Below are 18,627 nucleotides of genomic sequence, written 5' to 3'. Positions count from 1 at the left end.
ACATGGGTGTATGGAAAATATTTCCGGCCAAGAGAATTGCGATCTGTTTTTTGATGAGATTACAAGTTTGGTAGAGAAAGGAAATAGCATTGGCATAATGTATGTAGACTTCTGTAAGGCGCTTGAGTTGGCGCCACACTCCAGTTTGATCGGAATCCTAGAAGGATACAAAAGTAACGTGGCACACATGAATTGGTTATAAACTGGCTGACAGGTCTCAAAATGTAATTGTAAACTGGGAATCAGCATTGCACTGGTGTGTTTCCAGTGTGGTCCCCGCAGGGATCGGGTCTTGGCCCTACACGATTTAACATTTTTATCAATGACCTGGAAGAAAACATAAAATCATCACTGATAAAATTTGCAGATGACACAAGAATTGGGTGAGTGGTAAATAATGAAGAGGACAAGTCACTGATACAGAGCGATCTGAATCGCTTGGTAAACTGGGGGGCAATCAAACAGTATGTGTTTTACTATGGCTCATTGTAAATGAATACATCTAGGAACAGGACGGGGAATTCTCTCCTGGGAAGCAGAGACTCTGAAAAGGACCTGGGAGTCCTGGTGGATAATCAGCTGAACAGGAGCTCCCAGTGTGGCGCTGTGGCCAAAAGAGCTCATGTGATCCTGGGATAAATAAACAGAAGAATCTCGAGTGGGAGTATCTGGCACTGGTGTGACCCACTGCTGGGATCCTGGGTCCTGTTCCAGTGCCCACAATGCAAGAAGATTGTTGATAAATTGCAGAGGGTTCAGAGAAGAGTCGTGAGAATGATTAAAGGATTAGAAACCATGTCTTATAGTGACAGGGTGACCAGACAGCAAGTGTGAAAAATCAGGACGGGGGTTGCGGGGTATTAGGAGCCTATATAAGAAAACGTCCCTAAAATCAGGACTGTCCCTATAAAATCTGGTCACCCTACACAGTGAGAGACTCAAGAAGCTTGATCTATTCAGCTTAACAAAGAGAAGGTTGAGGGATGACTTGATTACTGTCCATAGGTATTTCCCTGGGGAACAAATATTTAGTAATTGGCTTTTCAGTCTAGCAGAGAAAGGTCTAACATGATCCAGTGGCTGGAAGTTGAAGGTAGACATTCAGATTGGAAATAAGGCATACACATCACAGTGAGAGTAATTAATCATTGGAACAATTTACCCAGGGTGGTGATAGATTCTCCATCACTGACCATTTTTGAATCACGATGGGATGTTTTTCTTCAAAGACCTGCTCTAGGAATGATCTGGGGGCAGTTCTCTGGCCTGTGTCATGCAGGGGATCTGACTAGATGATCACAGAGGTCCCTTCTGGCCTTGAAATCTATGAAGCTAAGAGTGGGGAGCTGCCTAAACCAGCCAATAGGAAATGCTGAGGAGAGGGGTGTGGCCTAAGCCCTACCCCCAAAGGGAATTCGGTATCTATCTCTACTTGGGAACACTTAAATAGTCATTGGAGCAGAGTTTAGACCCCGGGTCTCCCAGTTGGGTGCCCTAACCACTCGGCTAGAGACAGTGGTGTAGTCCAAAATCGGAAGGTACTGGAATGCCACTAAAATATTGATTTTCATAAACATGAATTATACAAATTCACATTTTATTTGTCTACTGAATTTCTGGTACAGTAATACTTGGCTAAACCAGGCCTGGCTGGAGACAGGCTGGCTGTCCAAAATAACAAGGTATTGGATTTTCTTTTTTTTAATTGTGTACACAGGGGTCGGCAACATTTGGCACACGGCTCGCCAGGGTAAGCACCCTGGCAGGCCAGGCAAGTTTATTTACCTGCTGACGCAGCAGGTTCGGCCGATTGCGGCCCCCACTCGCTGCGGTTCGCCATCCCGGGCCAATGGGGGCGGCGAGAAACCGCGGCCAGCACATCCCTCGCCCGCGCCGCGTCAGCAGGTAAATAAACTGGCCCAGCCCACCAGGGTGCTTACCCTGGCGAGCCGCGTGCCAAATGTTGCCGACCCCTGGTATACACGCGCACACACACACAACTATATTAGCTATTCAATTCATTTTAACTGTTGAAATCATTATGCTGAAATGCCATTAATGTGTACACAGCACACTATGTAAAAGATCTAAAGCTAGACAGTACAGTGAGAAAAACCCAATGAATGCGTAGCACGTTTTCTTTTTACTTTAGCCTATAGGCTAATGAAAATACAAAATAAATCATGCTGCTGCACTATAGACATTACTCTATCAGGTGGAAATAATAAAAGTTTATTTTAAATTGAAACTAGCTAGTAGGTTACACAAGTAACACAAAATACATCAAGGCATAACAGGGGCTGTAGTAGCAAAGGCCTGCTGTAATGCATTTATCTAATTTCTACAAGTATTTCCACAAAGTGTCTTTCTCCATCTTGTAATTTATGTGTCTGTGAATCAGAGGGAGAACAAGGATGTCTGAGCCAAGTTCTGGCACAGCTGAGAGGATGCCACATGGAAAATGAAGGGCCACGGAGCTTGCTAAACATGAGCAATGACATATGCGGAATAAGCCGCTTGCTACATTTGCCATTCACAATCATAGTCATGTGGCTAAATCCACGCTCACACTCAGCCGTGCTGCATGAAATCACACGCGTGGAGCTGAACAGAGGTTTCAGCTGAGCTGGCACTTCTGACCAGTATAGTCAAGAAAGTCACGCTAGGCATTGACTATTCCAAATCGGTTGCACAGCTGCCCTACCTCCTTTTCACTTTATCTAAGAATAATGGGTCACTACAAAAAGTAATTTTCCCTCTGCTGATACTCACACCTTCTTCTTGTTCTTTCTTGGTTTCAGGTGACCGGCAGTAAAGCGTATACAGTTTGTCAAAGAATTCCAAGTGATTTACAGCTCTTACTTCACTTAACGTTTCAGCAGCTGCCAAATCCAACCTGTGATTCACACACTACCTCGCTAGAACATTTGGGTACTTCTTCACAATACAGCTCGCTACGCCAGAGTTCTTCCGAAGCATAACACTAGCACCACCACTCGCAAATACTACAAGAGTAATTGTAATCAGAATTCGATTTATTGAGGCATTTCAGCTCACAATCTACAGTGCCTGAAGCCGTCTGACGTGGAAGTGCAATCAGATCAAGAAACATGAAGTGAGGATAATCATCCTTCAAAGTGTCACATTTTAAATAGATTCTAACTGTTGATTCATTGCTCAGAGTAGTTGATTCATCAACAGACATGGCTATCTTTCCGTCACTCTCCGGCATCTGAGCACACATTCGTCATTTGCAAGGCTTTCGGTGCATTGCAGATGAGATAGGGTCTAGCATGTCTGTAGCACTGAATTGTGAACACAGACCGATACCAATATCTACACCATGCAGTATGTGGAATTCAGTTAAATCGGGACGATCCGAGTAGGGTCTGCCATGGTTAGCAATGTAATATGCCATTCACTTTACCTGCACAGTTGTGTCAAGTTCTGATTTTGTCATGTTAACCACTTCATCTTCAAAAGTTGAGGTTTCTGCTTCTGTTGAAAGCTGTAAAGCTACCTGCAGTTGAATCTTTGTGTTCCTTTATCTTCATTGGCAGAGATGTTAATCTGGACTCTCAGCTAGGTCCATAAGGAGAAACAGAAAACTACCACCACCCTACTGCTATGGAGAGACCCTGATGAAACTTTGCTACCGTTAAGGCATCCAAGCTTACCATCATGGCAGGACAACCAAGGATAATCCCTCTTCTTCAGCATCCACTAACCAGAATTCATGCCAGCTGGTCTTTGGCTGTTGAAGGGTAATCTTCACAGTTCGTTCTCACTGCAATAGCCACCTCAGTGAACTCCATTACAGGAAGAGCTCTGTTTTTGTGTTTGTGTCTGCAGTCGAAGCACGGCTGCTACTGTCTTCGTCAGCACCTTTAGCCTTCTCAAAGAAGTAGTTAGGAAGAGAAGAATTTCCTAATGCTCTTTTCACTGCATCAGAGGACTGCTGGCTGTAACAGACAGTTGTGCCGGAGATGTGAATCATGTCATTTAGCTTGCCTACTATGTGCGTTCTGGCTCGATTACAATATTGTTGTCTGGTGTTGTTTCACATCTTTATTAATGACCTGGATGTAGATAGAGAGAGCAAACTGGTCAAGTTTGCAGATGACACAAAGCTAGGAGGAGTCACCAATACTTTAGAGGAAAGAGCTAAAATTACGAGCGATCATGGTAAATTGGAGGACCGGGCTATAGACAACAAAATGAAATTCACCAAAGACAAATGTGAGGTGCTACATTTAGAGAAGAAAAATCAAATGCACAGATACAGAATAGGGGATAACCAGCTTGGCCGTGGCACTTCTGAGAAGGATCTGGGAGCTGTGGTCGATCACAACCTCAGCATGAGTCAGCAATGCGATGCTGTTGCAAAAAAAAGCAAATGCAATTTTAGGTTGCATTAACAGAGGTATAGCATGCAAGTTATGGGAGGCGATAGTACTGCTCTACTCAGCACTGGTTAGGCCTCAGCTGGAGGACAGTGTCCAGTTTTGGTCACCAATGTCTAGAAAGGATGTGGAGAAACTGTAATGGATCCAGAGGCGAGTAACAAAGATGATCAGAGGGATGGAACACAAGCCATATGAGCAAAGGCTGAAGGAACTGGCTATGTTTAGTTTGGAAAAGAGGAGATTAAGGGGGGACTTGATAACGGTCTTCAGACTTGGAAGGCTGCCATAAAAAAAAGATGGAGAAAAGTTGTTCTCTCTTTCCACAGAGGGCAGGACAAGAGGCGATGGGGTCAAACTACAGCACAGCAGATGTAGATTAAACCTCAGGAAAAGCTTCCTAACGGTAAGAAGAGTAGGACGATGGGACAGACGCCTAGGGAGCTTGTGGAAACTCCTTCGCTGGAGGTTTTCAGAAGGAGGCTGGAGCCATCTGTCTGGGGTGGGTTAGACACAACAAGTCCTGCCTCGTGGCAGGGGACTGGACGAGCTGACCCTGCGATCCCTTCTCACCCTGTGGTTCTAGGAGTGCTGCTGAATAGCACCAGGAGAGCGTTTCGGCGTGTTCCGGCTCGACTATAGCACTGGCTAGAGTCACGCTCTCTCTCTTCGGCCCAATGACTATACCCAGTGGGAGACTGAGAGACACCCTCAGGCAGTGACGGGGACACACGGCGCTCCTTCCCTTGCTGCAGGGGCTGATACTTACAGCCAAGGGGACCTCTCTCTGAGAGACATGCTGGTGGTGCAGCGGCTGCTCCTGCAGCGTGTTGAGCAGCTCCTTTAGGACCTTTCCTGTGGTCTGGCAGTGGGATGCCAGCATCCGCCACATCTCCGCAGCAACGCTGCAAAGGGAGAGAGCCAACAGCACTTGGTCAGAGCCCGGTCAGCCTCCTGCACCACGCCCCCCCCGGCACTGGCACCCTGCTGGGTCTCCTTGCACCAGCCAGCTCTTTGTTGCCCTCCCGCTGCTGCTGGTGCAGGCTGCCTGGGGACCGGGTCTGAGTGTCAGCCCCAGGGGAGGCTGAGGGATGCCATACAGGGTTTTGCAGGCTGGTCTGTCTCCAGGGCAAGCCAGCCTGCAAAACCCTCCGGGAGAAGCAGCAGCTCTGCAGGGAGAAGGAGATCTCTGGAAGGTTCTACACTCCCCTGTCCCTGGCAGCGGAACCAGTCCGGGGGACCCGGAGCGCAAGCGACGGCAGCCCCAGCCCCGTACCTGTCACATGACAGCGAGCAGCCCAGCAGGGTTCTGACCACCTCCTCGCTGTACTGGTTGCCCAGCACGAGAAGGGTCCTGAACAGCTCCTTCCGGGACAGCGGCTCGCTGATGGAGTCCAGGTTCTTGTAAATGCTCATCACAGCCTCCGACACCTGGAAGGGAAATGAGGAGATGGGGGCCTCGGCTTCCTCGCACTGCTATTGATCTGGGGTGCCAGGGACCTGCTGCACCTGAAAGCCATCTGCCCTCCCAGATCCTCTTTGCCAGCCCCAGACCTAGAGCACAGGACCAGTTCCCAGCCTATCGATTCATAGACTGCAAGGCCACAAGCGGCCATGGTGATCACCTAGACCAGGGGTCTCAAACTCAAATGACCACAAGGGCCACATGAGGACTAGTACATTGGTCCGAGGGCCGCATTACTGACACCTCCCCCCCGCCGCCCTCGGCCCCACCCCCACCCCACCCCTTCCATCAGGCCCCACCCCTGCCCCGCCTCTTCCCACCCCTTCCCTGCCCCCATTCCAACCCCTTCCCTGAAATCCCCACCCCAACGCCGCCCCCTCCCTGCCCCCAGGGGGTACAGGAGGGCTGTGGGGTGTGGCAGGGGCTCAGGGCAGTGGGTTGGGGTGTGGGGTGCAGGAGGGGTGAGGGGTGTGGCAGGGGGTCAGGGCAGGGGATTGGGGTGCAAGAGGGGTGCAGCAGGGGGCTCAGGGCAGTGGATTGGGGTGCAGGAGGGGTGCAAGGTGCGTCAGGCGGCTCAGGGAAGGGGGTTGGGGTGCAGGAGGGGTGTGGGGTGCGACAGGGGCTCAGGGCAGGGGGTCGGGGTGCGGCGGGGGCTCAGGGCAGTGGGTTGGGGTGCAGGAGGGCTGTGGCAGGGGGTCAGGGTGCAGGATGCGGCAAGGGGTTCAGGGCAGGGCGTTCGGCTGCAGGAGGAGTTCGGGGGGCGGGCTCTGGCCTGCCCTGCCCCGCCCCCACGCTGCTCCGGGATGTATGTATTGCTGTTGCTTCAGGCACCGCCCCCAGCATCTCCCATTGGCCGGGAATGGGGAAACGCGGGCAATGGGAGCTGCTGGGGGCGGTGCCTGAAGCAACATCAACACACACAGCAGTGTGCCCCCTCTTCTCCATGTTCCGGCCGCTTCCCGGCACGGCGCGGGGGCAGGGCAGGCAGGCAGGGAGTCTGCCCTGCCCCGGTGCACGTCGGGCCGGAGCCGCTCTAGGTAAACGCTGGGGGAGGGCAGGAGCGGGGGCTGCGAGGGGCTCGCGGGCTGCAGAAAATTACCTCGCGGGCCGCATGTGGCCCATGCGCCGTGTGTTTGAGACCCCTGACCTAGACTGACCCCCCCTTCCCCCCACATTGCACAAGCCAGAGACCTGCCCCCCAATAACACCTAGAGTCTCCCACGGATGGGCTCCCCCAGCAGGGTGTTCTCACTGCGGCTCTTACCCTCTCCAGCCTTGGGCCGGGGACCATCAGGATCTCATGCAGCATGTGCCTGGCCACCACCGAGTCATGGACGCTGGTGTCTCTCATGCTATCAATAGCAGTGCAGAGGAAGTCCATGCGCTCGGATCCGTTGAGGTACTTCCCAAACATCTGAAACAAACCCGCCAGTGAAACCACTTTTGCTGCCCAGCGCGGTTCCAGTCAGTCACTGGCCCAGCCAGGAGTGCAGGCAAACCCCACTCTGCCGGGACAGGGCTGGGTTACTGCACCTGGGCAGCACAGTATCCAGTCAGCAATCAGGAACTGCCGTGCATGGCAGAGGCCAGCCGGGCAGTCCACGGGGGCACAATACTGCACAGCACGGATACACTCTCTAGTTCTCAGCAGGGGCTGGCACTGGTGCACAGATGCAATGATGCCTTTTGTTGCATTAATCTCTGGGGAAGCTCCCACCACGCCTGACAAGGAGCTGGGATCAGGTTTGGATGAGCCCCAGTGCATCTTGGGATGTGGCATGTAGGGAGGCATATTGGGCTGCATTAGTAGAAGCATTGCCAGCAGATTGAGGGAAGTGATTATTCTCCTCTATTCGGCACTGGTGAGTTCACATCCGGAGTATTGCATCCAGTTTTGGGCCCCCCACAAGAGAAAGGATGTGGACAAATCGGAGAGAGTCCAGCAGAGGGCAATGAAAATGATTAGGGGCCTGGGGCACATGACTTATGAGGAGAGACTGAGGGAACTGGGCTTATTTAGTCTGCAGAAGAGAAGAGTGAGGGGGGATTTGACAGCAGCCTTCAACTACCTGCAGGGGGTGGGGGGTTCCAAAGAGGATGGAGCTAGGCTGTTCTCAGTGGTGGCAGATGAGAGAACAAGGAGTAATGGTCTCAAGTTGCAGTGGGGAAGGTCTAGGTTGGATATTAGGAAAAACGATTTCACTAGGAGGGGGGTGAAGGACTGGAATGGGTTATCTGGGGAGGTGGTGGAATCTCCATCCTTAGAGGTTTTTAAGGCCTGGCTTGACAAAGACCTGGCTGTGATGATTTAGTTGGGGTTGGTCCTGCTTTGAGCAGGGCATTGGATTAGATGATCTCCTGAGGTCTATGATTCTATGAGGTAGAGTGGGCCATAGGCAGGGCTCTGGCCCAGATGAATGGGCTCAGTCACACGCCTGGGTCTGTCCCTTCCCCCGACTCCTAGGGTGTTAATTTCTGACTCCTGATAACTCTGCGCACAACAATCCCGTGAAGCACTGACTGTACTTACCCATGTGATATCGCTAGTGTTGGTGAACAAGGTGTCCCAGGAGCCGTACAAGGTTTGCCTGTCCTTGAGGAGCTGCCGATGCTCTTCACTGTTCCCCAGTGGCATAGCTATAAAGGGAAGGGTGTAACAGCTGACCTGTGTACAGTACTATAAAATCCCTCCTGGCCAGAGCCCCCAAAATCCTTTTCCCTGTAAAGGGTTAAGAAGCTCAGGTAACCTGGCTGGCATCTGACCCAAAGGACCAATAAGGGGACAAGATACTTTCAAATCTTGGCGGGGGGAAGGCTTTTGTTTGTGCTCTTTGTTTGGGAGTTCGTTCGCTCTTGGGACTGAGAGGGACCAGACATCAATCCAGGTTCTCCCCATCTTTCTAAACAAGTCTCTCATATTTCAAACTTGTAAGTAAAAAGCTAGGCAAGGCGTCTTAGTTTTACTTTGTTTTCTCAACTTGTAAATGTACCTTTTACTAGAGTGTTTATCTTTGTTGCTATGCTTTGAACCTGAGGCTAGAGGGAGGTCCTCTGAGCTCTTTAAGTTTGATTACCCTGTAAAGTTATTTTCCGTACGGATTTTACGGAGATGATTTTTACCTTTTTTCTTTAATTAAAAAGGTAATTAATTTCTTTTTAAGAACCTGATTGATTTTTCCTTGTTTTAAGATCCAAGGGGTTTGGATCTTGATCCACCAGGAGTTGGTGGGAGGAAGGAGGGGAATGGTTAATTTCTCCTTGTTTTAAGATCCAAGGGGTTTGGATCTGTATTCACCAGGGAATTGGTGAAGGTCTCTCAAGGCTATCCAGGGAAGGGAATTAGCTTTGGGATGGTGGCAGCAGACCAGACCTAAGCTGGTAGTTAAGCTTAGAAGTTTTCATGCAGGCCCCCACATTTGTACCCTAAAGTTCAGAGTGGGGAAGCAGCCTTGACAGCCACCATCATTGAGGCTGAGCCAGGGAGGGGAAACAGACAGCAGGCAATATAAATCAGATGTTCGGTTAGCAAACGGGAGTTTTGCAAGAAAGTTTAGAGAGGGTGTGTGAGAGACAAGTACATCTAACAACCATACTGTAAACTCAGGCCAATAACCCCCTCCCCAAAAACAAAACTAAACAAACTAACCCCCCTGGAAGAGTAAAAATAAACCAGGCAGAAGGGCAGCAGCAGCATGGGGCTCGCCAGTTGATTGCACTGAATGCAGCATGTATGATTACCAGCCCTATGGGCAGGTAGCATATGTGGGCATTTGGCCCAAGGAGCTACTGGCCCTCGGAGACCAGGAGGCCAGAGGGGCTGAACTGGTGGAGCCAAGGAAGACAGCGAGGTACATAGAGGAGACTTTTAGGGACACAGTAGAGTGGTCCCACCCCCAGTCTGACAGCCTCTGTGCTGCTGAGGAGGGTGAAAGTTTCGGGGAAGGAGAACATCGAGCTAGAGCAGAGGGAGACGATCCCATAGTTGGGACCCACCTTCCAGAGGAAGTCATGATGTCCTCTCAAATTGAGGTAGGAACCCCAGTTACAAAGAAAAGCCTGGTAATAATAATGGGGGATTCAATCAATAGACATATAAGCAGTTTGGTTTGTGATGGCTGGGAAAACCACATGGTAAATTGCCTGCCTGGTGCAAAGGTTGCAGCTCTCACGAGACATCCAGACAGACTTATGTGCCCTGTGGTATGTAACCTAGCGTTTAAATCGGCCTCTGTATGAGATAGCTAATGTGACAGTGAATTTTAAAAAAGTCTCCAGATGTGATCCCTGGTAAGCCTGACTTCAGTACCAGGCAAATTGTTGAAACTATAGGAAAGAACAGAATTATCAGACACGTCGGTGAACACAATTTGTTGGGGCAGAGTCAACATGGCTTTTGTAAAAGGAAATCATGCTTCACCAATCTACTAGAATTCTTTGAAGGGGTCAACAAGAATGTGGAGAAGGGTGATCCAGTAGATATAGTGTCCTTGGACTCCTTTGACAGGGTCCCTCACCAAAGGCTCTTAACCAAAGGAAGATGTCATGGGATAAGAGGGAAGGTTCTCTCATGGGTCAGTGGTTAAAGGATAGGAAGCAAAGGACAGGAATAAATGGTCAGTTTTCGCAGTGGAGAGAGGTAAATAGCAGGGTCCCCCCCAAGGATCTGTGTTGAGACCAGTGTAGTTCAACATAGTCATAAATGATCCAGAAAAAGGGGTAACCAGTGAGGTGGCAAAATTTGCAGATGATACAAAATGACTCAAGATCGTTAAATCCAAAGCAGACTGCGAAGAGCTACAAAGGGATGTCACAAAACTGGGGGACTGGACAACAAAATGGCAGATGAAATTCAATGTTGATAAATGCAAAGTAATGCACATTGGAAATCATAATCCCAACTATATATACAAAATTATGGGGTTTAAATTACCACTCAAGAAAGGTTTCAGAGTAGCAGCCGTGTTAGTCTGTATCCGCAAAAAGAAGAACAGGAGTACTTGTGGCACCTTAGAGACTAACAAATTTATTAGAGCATAAGCTTTCGTGGACTACAGCCCACTTCTTCGGATGCAGAAAGAGATTTTGGAGTCATCGTAAATAGTTCTCTGAAAACATCCACTCAATGTGCAGTGGCAGTTAAAAAAGCAAACAGAATGTTGGGAACCATTAGGAAAGGGATAGATAATAAAACAGAAAAATATCATAATGTCTCTATATAAATCCATGGTGCGCCCACACCTTGAATACTGCGTGCAGTTCTGGTCGCCCCATCTCAAAACAGATATACCAGAACTGTAAAAGGTGCAGAGAAGGGCGACAAAAATGATTAGGGGGATGGAACAGCTTCCATATGAGGAAGGATGAAAAAGACTGGGGGCAAGTCTACACTTCAAACACTGTATCGCCTGTCGGAGAATAACAGAGTTCTCACTCTTTTGGTTGGGTACAGCACACGCCGTAGCTGCACTGGCGCTGTAGCATTTAAGTGAAGATGTTCCTATGCCAACAAGCTCTTAATCCACCTCCCGGAGAGGCGCTAGCTAGGTCAGTGGGAGAGGTGCTCCTGCGACAGGGGTGTAGATTTTTCACACCCCTGAGCAATGTCGTTATAACAATATAGGTCTGTAGTATAGACCTGGGACCATTTAGTTTAGATAAGAGATGACTAACGGGGGATATGATAGAGGTCTATAAAATCATGACTGGTGTGACGAAAGTGAATAAGAAAGTGTTATTTACCCCTGCACATAACACGAGAACTACGGGTCACTTTATGAAATGAATAGGCAGCAAGTTAAAAACGAACAGAAGAAGGTATCTCTGCACACAATGCACAGGCAACCTGTGGAAATTGTTGCCGTGGGATGTTGTGAAGGCTAAAAGTATAATTGGGTTCAAGATAATCAGGGCATGCAAACCCATACTCTGCATGTCCCTAAACCTCTGACTACCAGAAGCTGGGACTAGATGTCAGGGGATGGATCACTCAAAATTTCCCTGTTCAGTTCATTCCCTCTGAAGCATGAGGTACTGGCCACTATCAGAAGACACAATACTGGGCTAGATGAACCATTGGTCTGAGTCAGTATGTCCATTCTTATGTGAGTTATGAAGAGTAGCATATAGATAGGGGAAGCTAAAGACATCAGGGGAAACTCCATGGCTTGCAGGACTAAGGATAATAAGGAGGTTTTTTAAAAAAAGTGATTTAGGAACAAAAGAAATCTTAGCAGTGGTGTAGGCTCATTACTAGATGGAGACTCTTTAAAAGGTTGCAGAAAAGGCAGAAGTGTTCAAGAAATATGTTTTCCGTGTTTGGAAACCCCATGTTAGTGTATTTAGGAAGGACAAGGGTCTCCACGGCTCTTACATTTTAGCTGCAGCATGAAGGAGTAGAGGTGGTAAAATGCCTCCATAGACGATCGGCAGATCTCCTGCTCCGGATGGCACAGAGTGACACACGCCACCAGCTGGCCCAGGATTCTGAACTCCTCCGCTTCCTGATGGAGAGAGGGCGCAAAGGGAGTCACTCGCCCCTGCAGGCCTAGCGCAGCGTGTCCCCCTGGCATTGCCCTAGCAATGGGTTAGAACTGGGGGAGGCAGAGCCCAGTGCAGAGAGACTGGGGACAAGGAGAGCAGGAGGAGCCGTGGGGCCCATCACCAGGGGCTGAGGAAAGCTCAGCAGGGACGGGGAAATCTGGTCAGCAAAGTCAGCAAACCTTGCTCCCGAGTGGGGACCCGGGTAACGAATGAACTAACGTCCAGTCTCCATCTCAAGGGCAAGCGCCTAATCCCAGCCCCTTCTCCCACCCCCCACCCTCCATTGACCTCAGGCCCAGGAGCTTGGGGTCACCTTGGACTCCTCTGCTCTGCATCCCGCCTCTCTCACTCCATCCTGGAGTTCCCCAGAGCCCTCCCTTCCTGCGCCATCCCCAGCCTGCCGGCTCTCTCCCGCCGGCTCTCTCCTGCAGCCTTGTCCTCTCATCTCCCCCTCCTGCCAGACCTTCCCTTGCCCCTCCTGCAGCACCTGCGCTGGCTCCCTGCTCTTCCCCACCTCGCCCCAAACCCCTTGCCCTCCTCTCCAGGGGTCTGCACAGCCTCCCCACACCCACTCCCCAGTGCTCTGGCTCCTTTGGCCCCTCCCATCCCTTTCAGTGTGTCCCCTCCCACCTCCCTCCTTCTGTTCTGCTGCCCCAGCCTCTGGGGGCACATCATCCAAACGCCCCCCTCCAGCTGCTGGAGGGGAGGCCCTGACACAGGGGGGATGGAGCAGCTGGAGCAGCTAAATGGCCCTGAGCACCCAGAGCAGGGGGCATTCTTCTGGCAGCCTGGCAGGAGCTGATGCCAAAGCATCCCACAGGCAACTGACAAAGGGGGTGAACAGATACCTGGGTTCAGAGGCTGCTCTCAGGGCCATCCTGTGTAAATGCACTGACCCTGTGGAGCAGACTTTGGTGCTAGGGGAACAGCGGGGAGAGTCCTTGGAGACAGAATTATGGGGCTCGACCCAAAGCCCACTGGAGTCAGAGGACAGACCCATCGACATCAGTGCTCGGTAGATTGGACTCCTACCGAGGATCTTGCTGAGTCACTATTCTAGGCCCGGGTTTTCCCTGCCAGGGAGCGCTGCACCGCGAGGCTGCTCAGTGCAGTTAGGAGGCGGCCAGGGTCACAGGCTGCTCACCTTGCATTTGGGTTGACAAGCCATTAATTTCATGAGGAAGGTGATCCTTTCCACTGCCCTCAGCCGCCCATGCACCTCCTTGGATGCGGTCCAGGGGAGCAGGGCCTGAGAGAAACAAATTGGGACAAATTGCTGAGGAGAAGTACCAAAAAATAGCACAAGCACATAGGGAGAAAATCAGAAAGCTTAAGGCAAAAATGAGTTCTAACTGGCAAGGGACATAAAAGACAATCAGAAGCAGCTCTATAAATGCATTCGGAGCAAGAGAAAGACAAAGGAAAGTGAGGGGCCACTACTCAGCAGGGAAGGAGAGCAAATAATGGATGACACAGACAAAGCCAAGGTGTTTAATGCCTTTTTTGCTTCAGTTTTCACTAAAAAGGTTAATGGCAACTAGATGCTTAACACAATATTAACAACGAGGGGGAAGGAAAACAGGCCAGACTCGGGAGAGAACAGGTAAAAGACAATTTAGGTCAGTTAGATGAATTCAAGCTGGCAGAGCCACATGATATTCACCCTAGAGGGAGCTAGGCAAAGCAATCTCTGAACCGTTAGGAGGGCTGAGGTCCCAGAGGACTGGAGAAGGGCAGACACAGAACCTATCTTCAAAAAGGGGAACGAGGAGGCCTCAAGGAATTATAGACCTGTCAGCCTAACTTTGGTACCCAGAAAGATACTGAACAACTTATTAAACAGTTTGTAAGAACCTAGAGGAGATAATAGGGTGATAAGGAAGAGCACCATGGATTTGTCCAGAACAAACCATGCCAAACAAAGCTAATTTCCTTCTTTGACAGGGTTACTTGCCTAGTGGATGGAAGGAGGCAGTATATGATGATGTATATGAAGTTTAGTAAGGCTTTTGACACAGTTCCACAAGACATTCTCAGAAGCCAACTAAGCCAGTATGATCCAGATGAGATTACTATAAAGTGGGTGCACAACTGATGGAAAGACCATACTCAAAGAGGAGTTATCACTGACTCGCTGGCAAAGTGGAAGGGTGTCTCAAGTGGGGTTCCCCAGGGGTGTGCCTGGATCCAGTACTAGTCAATATTTTCATTAAGAACTTGGTTAACGGAGAGGAGAGTATGCTTGTAAAGTTTGCAGATGACACCAAACTGGGAAGGGTTGCAAGCACTTTGGAGGACAGATTAGAATTCAAACTGAGCTTGCTAAATTGGAGAGTTGGTCTCAAGTCAACAAGATGAAATTCAGTCAAAACAAATGTGACGTAACGCACTTAGGAAGGAAAAATCAAATGCATAAAAACAAAGTGAGGGATAACCGGCTAGGTGGCAGTACTGCAGAAAAGGATCTGGGGGTTATCATGGGTCTCACACTGAATAGGAATCAACAGTGTGATGCTGTTGTGAAAAAGGGAAATGTCCTTCTGAGGTGTATTAGCTTGTAGCACTGTGTCCAGTTCTGGGCACCACGCTTTAAGAAAGATGTGAACAAACTGGGGCCAGTCCAGAGGACAGCGACAAAAGTGCTCAGCGGTTTAGAAAACCTGACCTGTGAAGAAAGGTTGAACAAACTGGGCATTTTCGTCTTGAGAAGACGGAGGGGGCACCTGGTAACAGTCTTCAAATACGTTAAGGGCTCTTATACAGAGGATGGTGACAAATTGTTCTCCATGTCCCCTGAAGGTAGGACAAGAAGTAATGGGCTTAATCTGCAGCAAGGGAGATTTAGGTTAAATATTAGGAAAAAGTCTAAGGGTGGCTAAGCACTGGAACAGGTGACCTAGGGAAGTGGTGGACTCCCCATCACGGAGGTTTTAAAAAACAGGCTGGACAAACACTCATCAGGGACGGTCTAGGAATGCTTGGCCCTGCCTCAGTGCAGGGGGTGGAGTAGATGACCTCTTGAGATCCCTTCCAGCCCTGCACTTCTGTGTTCCCTCTTCCCAGGCTCTGGAATCGAGGAGACCGAATCTCTGTCAAGGACATTTCCCTCTTTTTGGAGCACAAACCACCCACAGAATCTACTTCCTGTGGCCCCAGAACTAGAACGTTGGGGGAATCTCGCTCTGGGCTCTGGCCAGGTTGGTGGGGCCCATGGTGAACACAAATGAATGCCAGGGTCAGATGGGGGCTCAGTGGAGAACACGACAGATCCTGCACTCCTCCACCCCCACCCCGTGCAGACGTTTTTCAGATATAATGGGGGCACTTGGCCCTCCAGCCCAAGAACCTTTGTATAGAACGTACTTTGAGGAGCCAAAGGCACCGGGGGGGGAGGGGGAGAGGAGGGGGAGTGTCCCATGCTTGTGATTAAATGGAGTCTTGGTCCCTGAGCCCCACCCCAGCTACAGGACTAGTCCCCTTCCTGCCCCCACGGCTCCAGACCTCCAAGATCTTCTCCACCACCAGAAGTCTGGGCTCCTGATTCTCACACGCCAAGGCCTTCAGCATCTGATCCATGGCTCTCAGAGTCTGTGTGCAGAGCAGAGGAGACACCAGAGCAAGTGGCATTACCCAGCCAGGAGATGAACCAAGGCCCTGGCATGTGACACCCCCCAGGCCACGGCAGCACCTGGTATTCCAGCTCACCCACTCACTTGTACCCACAGGGGACCTACTGCAAACTCCTGGCAACAGGACACCACCTGCCTTTGCTGTCCCCAGAAAGGCCACTGCATGGAGTCTAACCCACTGGAAGAGTCAGAAAGGACTGCACATTTGGAGGGGAGATTTCCAGCCAAGCTTCGGTTCCTCTGGCCTGTGTGCGTCTGAAGCAGCCAATCACAGGCCTGTGCCCCCAGCCACGCACTGGGGATGAATGTGCTTGTGAAGGGAGTGTCTGTTCCCCACTAATTGTCGGTGCATGTGAAGGAGAAATGCCTACTACTGCTACCCTATGAGGGAGTTACTCCTTTATCTGCAGTGGTGGGGCCTGTGCTTTGGTGCTGCAGGTCCTGAGCTGAAGTCCTGCCGAGGAGCTGTGATTATTATACTCATGTGCCAGTGCCAGGTTACCCGGGGGACAGGTACACGAGCGACCGGCAGGATTCCCACTTGGTTTCGGGTGGCTCTGCGTGGCCGGTTTGGGGCTTACCTTGGTGTAGAGAGCAGCCTCCTTGCCCTGCATGGTCTCTGCTGGAGGCAGGGAGAAGACGCTGGAGAAGCAGGCTGCGAGCAGGTTGGATCGTTCCAGGTCCTGCAGCGGTGGCTTCACTCTGCTAAGAGAAGAGACACGTGCGGATTGGAGGGCTGAGGCGGGACTGATGCGCTAATGTTGGCGTCAGGCTCCCAGGACATGGAAACACCTGAGGGGGCTCCAACTGGGGGGTGGCAGATGAGAACAGGTCAGGGGGCGGTGGAGGGAGCTGGTGCTGCCTTCTCTCATACCAACAGGCAGGGACTTAGTGCAGTCTGCAGCTGTCTGCTGTGACCCCACCAGGACTCACCAGCTGGGGCAGAGAGCGCTGCGCTTCGCCGAGAAATGACATCCCGCAAACGGCACGGACGGGAGACTAGAGCCTGCTGGCACCAAAGTGCCTCTGAACCAAGTGGCCACAGTGCAAAGGAGCCTGCCAGTCCTGTCCCGCTGGGGGCAAAGAGACTCTTCCACCACAGCTGTCTGCACTGCGGCTGCACAGTCCGGGCCAGCAGAGAGATGCTGCATCAGCCCGCAGCAGGGCAGAATCCAGGCAGGGATCCAAGCCCTGCCCCTTGCCCAGAGCTCTCAGCCTGCTGGACAGGGCACCCAGCTGTGTGCAGGGGGGGAGGAAGGTGGAGACAGCCCAGACAGCATTAACCCCTTCACCCCCACTGCCAGAGCATGGCCCCAGCACATGCAATGAGGTGCCAGGTGACTACTTGCCCCCTGCAGGACAGAGCCGCGCCCCTCGTGGCAGGCGGCAGCCAGTGAGGAACAGCTACGCCCACTGCTGACGCAAATCACCCCCCTCCGCCCCAGCAGAGACGGGATCGTAGCCAATGCTGTCGCCTGCCCCGCTGTCAGGAAGCCAGTGCCCAGTGGGGAGAGCCGCTCCAGCGCCTGCTCTGCCTCCCCCTCCCATTCCTGGGGAACCTATTGAGCCAACAGCGAGAGCCCAGCTCCAGCCCGCAGCATCTGCCACCTCCGGACGCCTGATGGGCAGGCTTCTGGGAAGCTCAGAGCAGGGCACCAGCGGCGCTGAGAGAGAGCCCCCCATGGCACAGACAGTGCCACGGGCCAGGGCTCAGCCTGTCCAACTTCTCAGCCACAGGGGGTCGCTGAGCTGCCGGTGTGACGCAGCTGGCACAGCTGGCAGTGACTTCAGTTGCTCCGCTCCAGCAGCACCCAACTGCCCCTCTCCCCCCAGAGCCATCTCCTGCGGGGTCCCAGAGGGGACCAGTCCTAACCCCCTCACTCCCTCCCCCACATCTTCATAAGGCCACGTGGAGAGGTCGCCAGGCATCGAAGAATCCTCCACCATCTACCCACTGGTGCCAGCCCACATGCACCAGCACCATCACCTGCTGCCATGTGCCCGGCGGAATCAGAAGATGGGGGAGGAGCAGAGGGGGGAATGCCCTGGAGAACTGGCCATGCCAAGAGGCTGGCGTGTCTGGCTGCACACAGCACTGGCTGGGGCTGGGCCGGGCAGGCTGGGTACCTCATCTCCATGATGGTGAGCATCGCTTGCTGACGCACCATGTCGGTCAGGGAGTCGACGGACTCGTGCTGAAGCAGATCCTGGGGAGACAATGTGGGGAAATGCCAGCCAGGCTCCAAGCTCCTTCAAGGCTCCGACTGGGGAGCAAAGCGCAGGGCCTGCAACATGTGGGCTCGGCAGCCAGGTCGTCCTACTGCGGACTTGATGGTGTGCAGGGCTCCAGACGGGGAGCGCAGTGCAGGGCCTGTGGTCAGTGCCCGGCCTGTGGTCAGTGCCCCAGTGTCACGCACCAGTGCACTGAAAGGCTCCATCCGCATTAGCACCCAGGGACACCACCTGAGATCAGGCCCCCTTGTGCCCGGTGCTGCACACACACAGTGAGAGCCAGTCCCTGCCCCAGAGAACTCACGAGCTAACTAGAAGAGACAAGGCATGGAAGGGAAACTGAGGCACAGAGGGGGAA

Source organism: Malaclemys terrapin, chromosome 4 (assembly GCF_027887155.1).
Source record: "Malaclemys terrapin pileata isolate rMalTer1 chromosome 4, rMalTer1.hap1, whole genome shotgun sequence".
Classification (NCBI taxonomy): domain Eukaryota; kingdom Metazoa; phylum Chordata; order Testudines; family Emydidae; genus Malaclemys; species Malaclemys terrapin.
The sequence above is the reverse complement of the archived record's forward strand: the minus strand, read 5'-3'. Positions refer to the sequence as shown.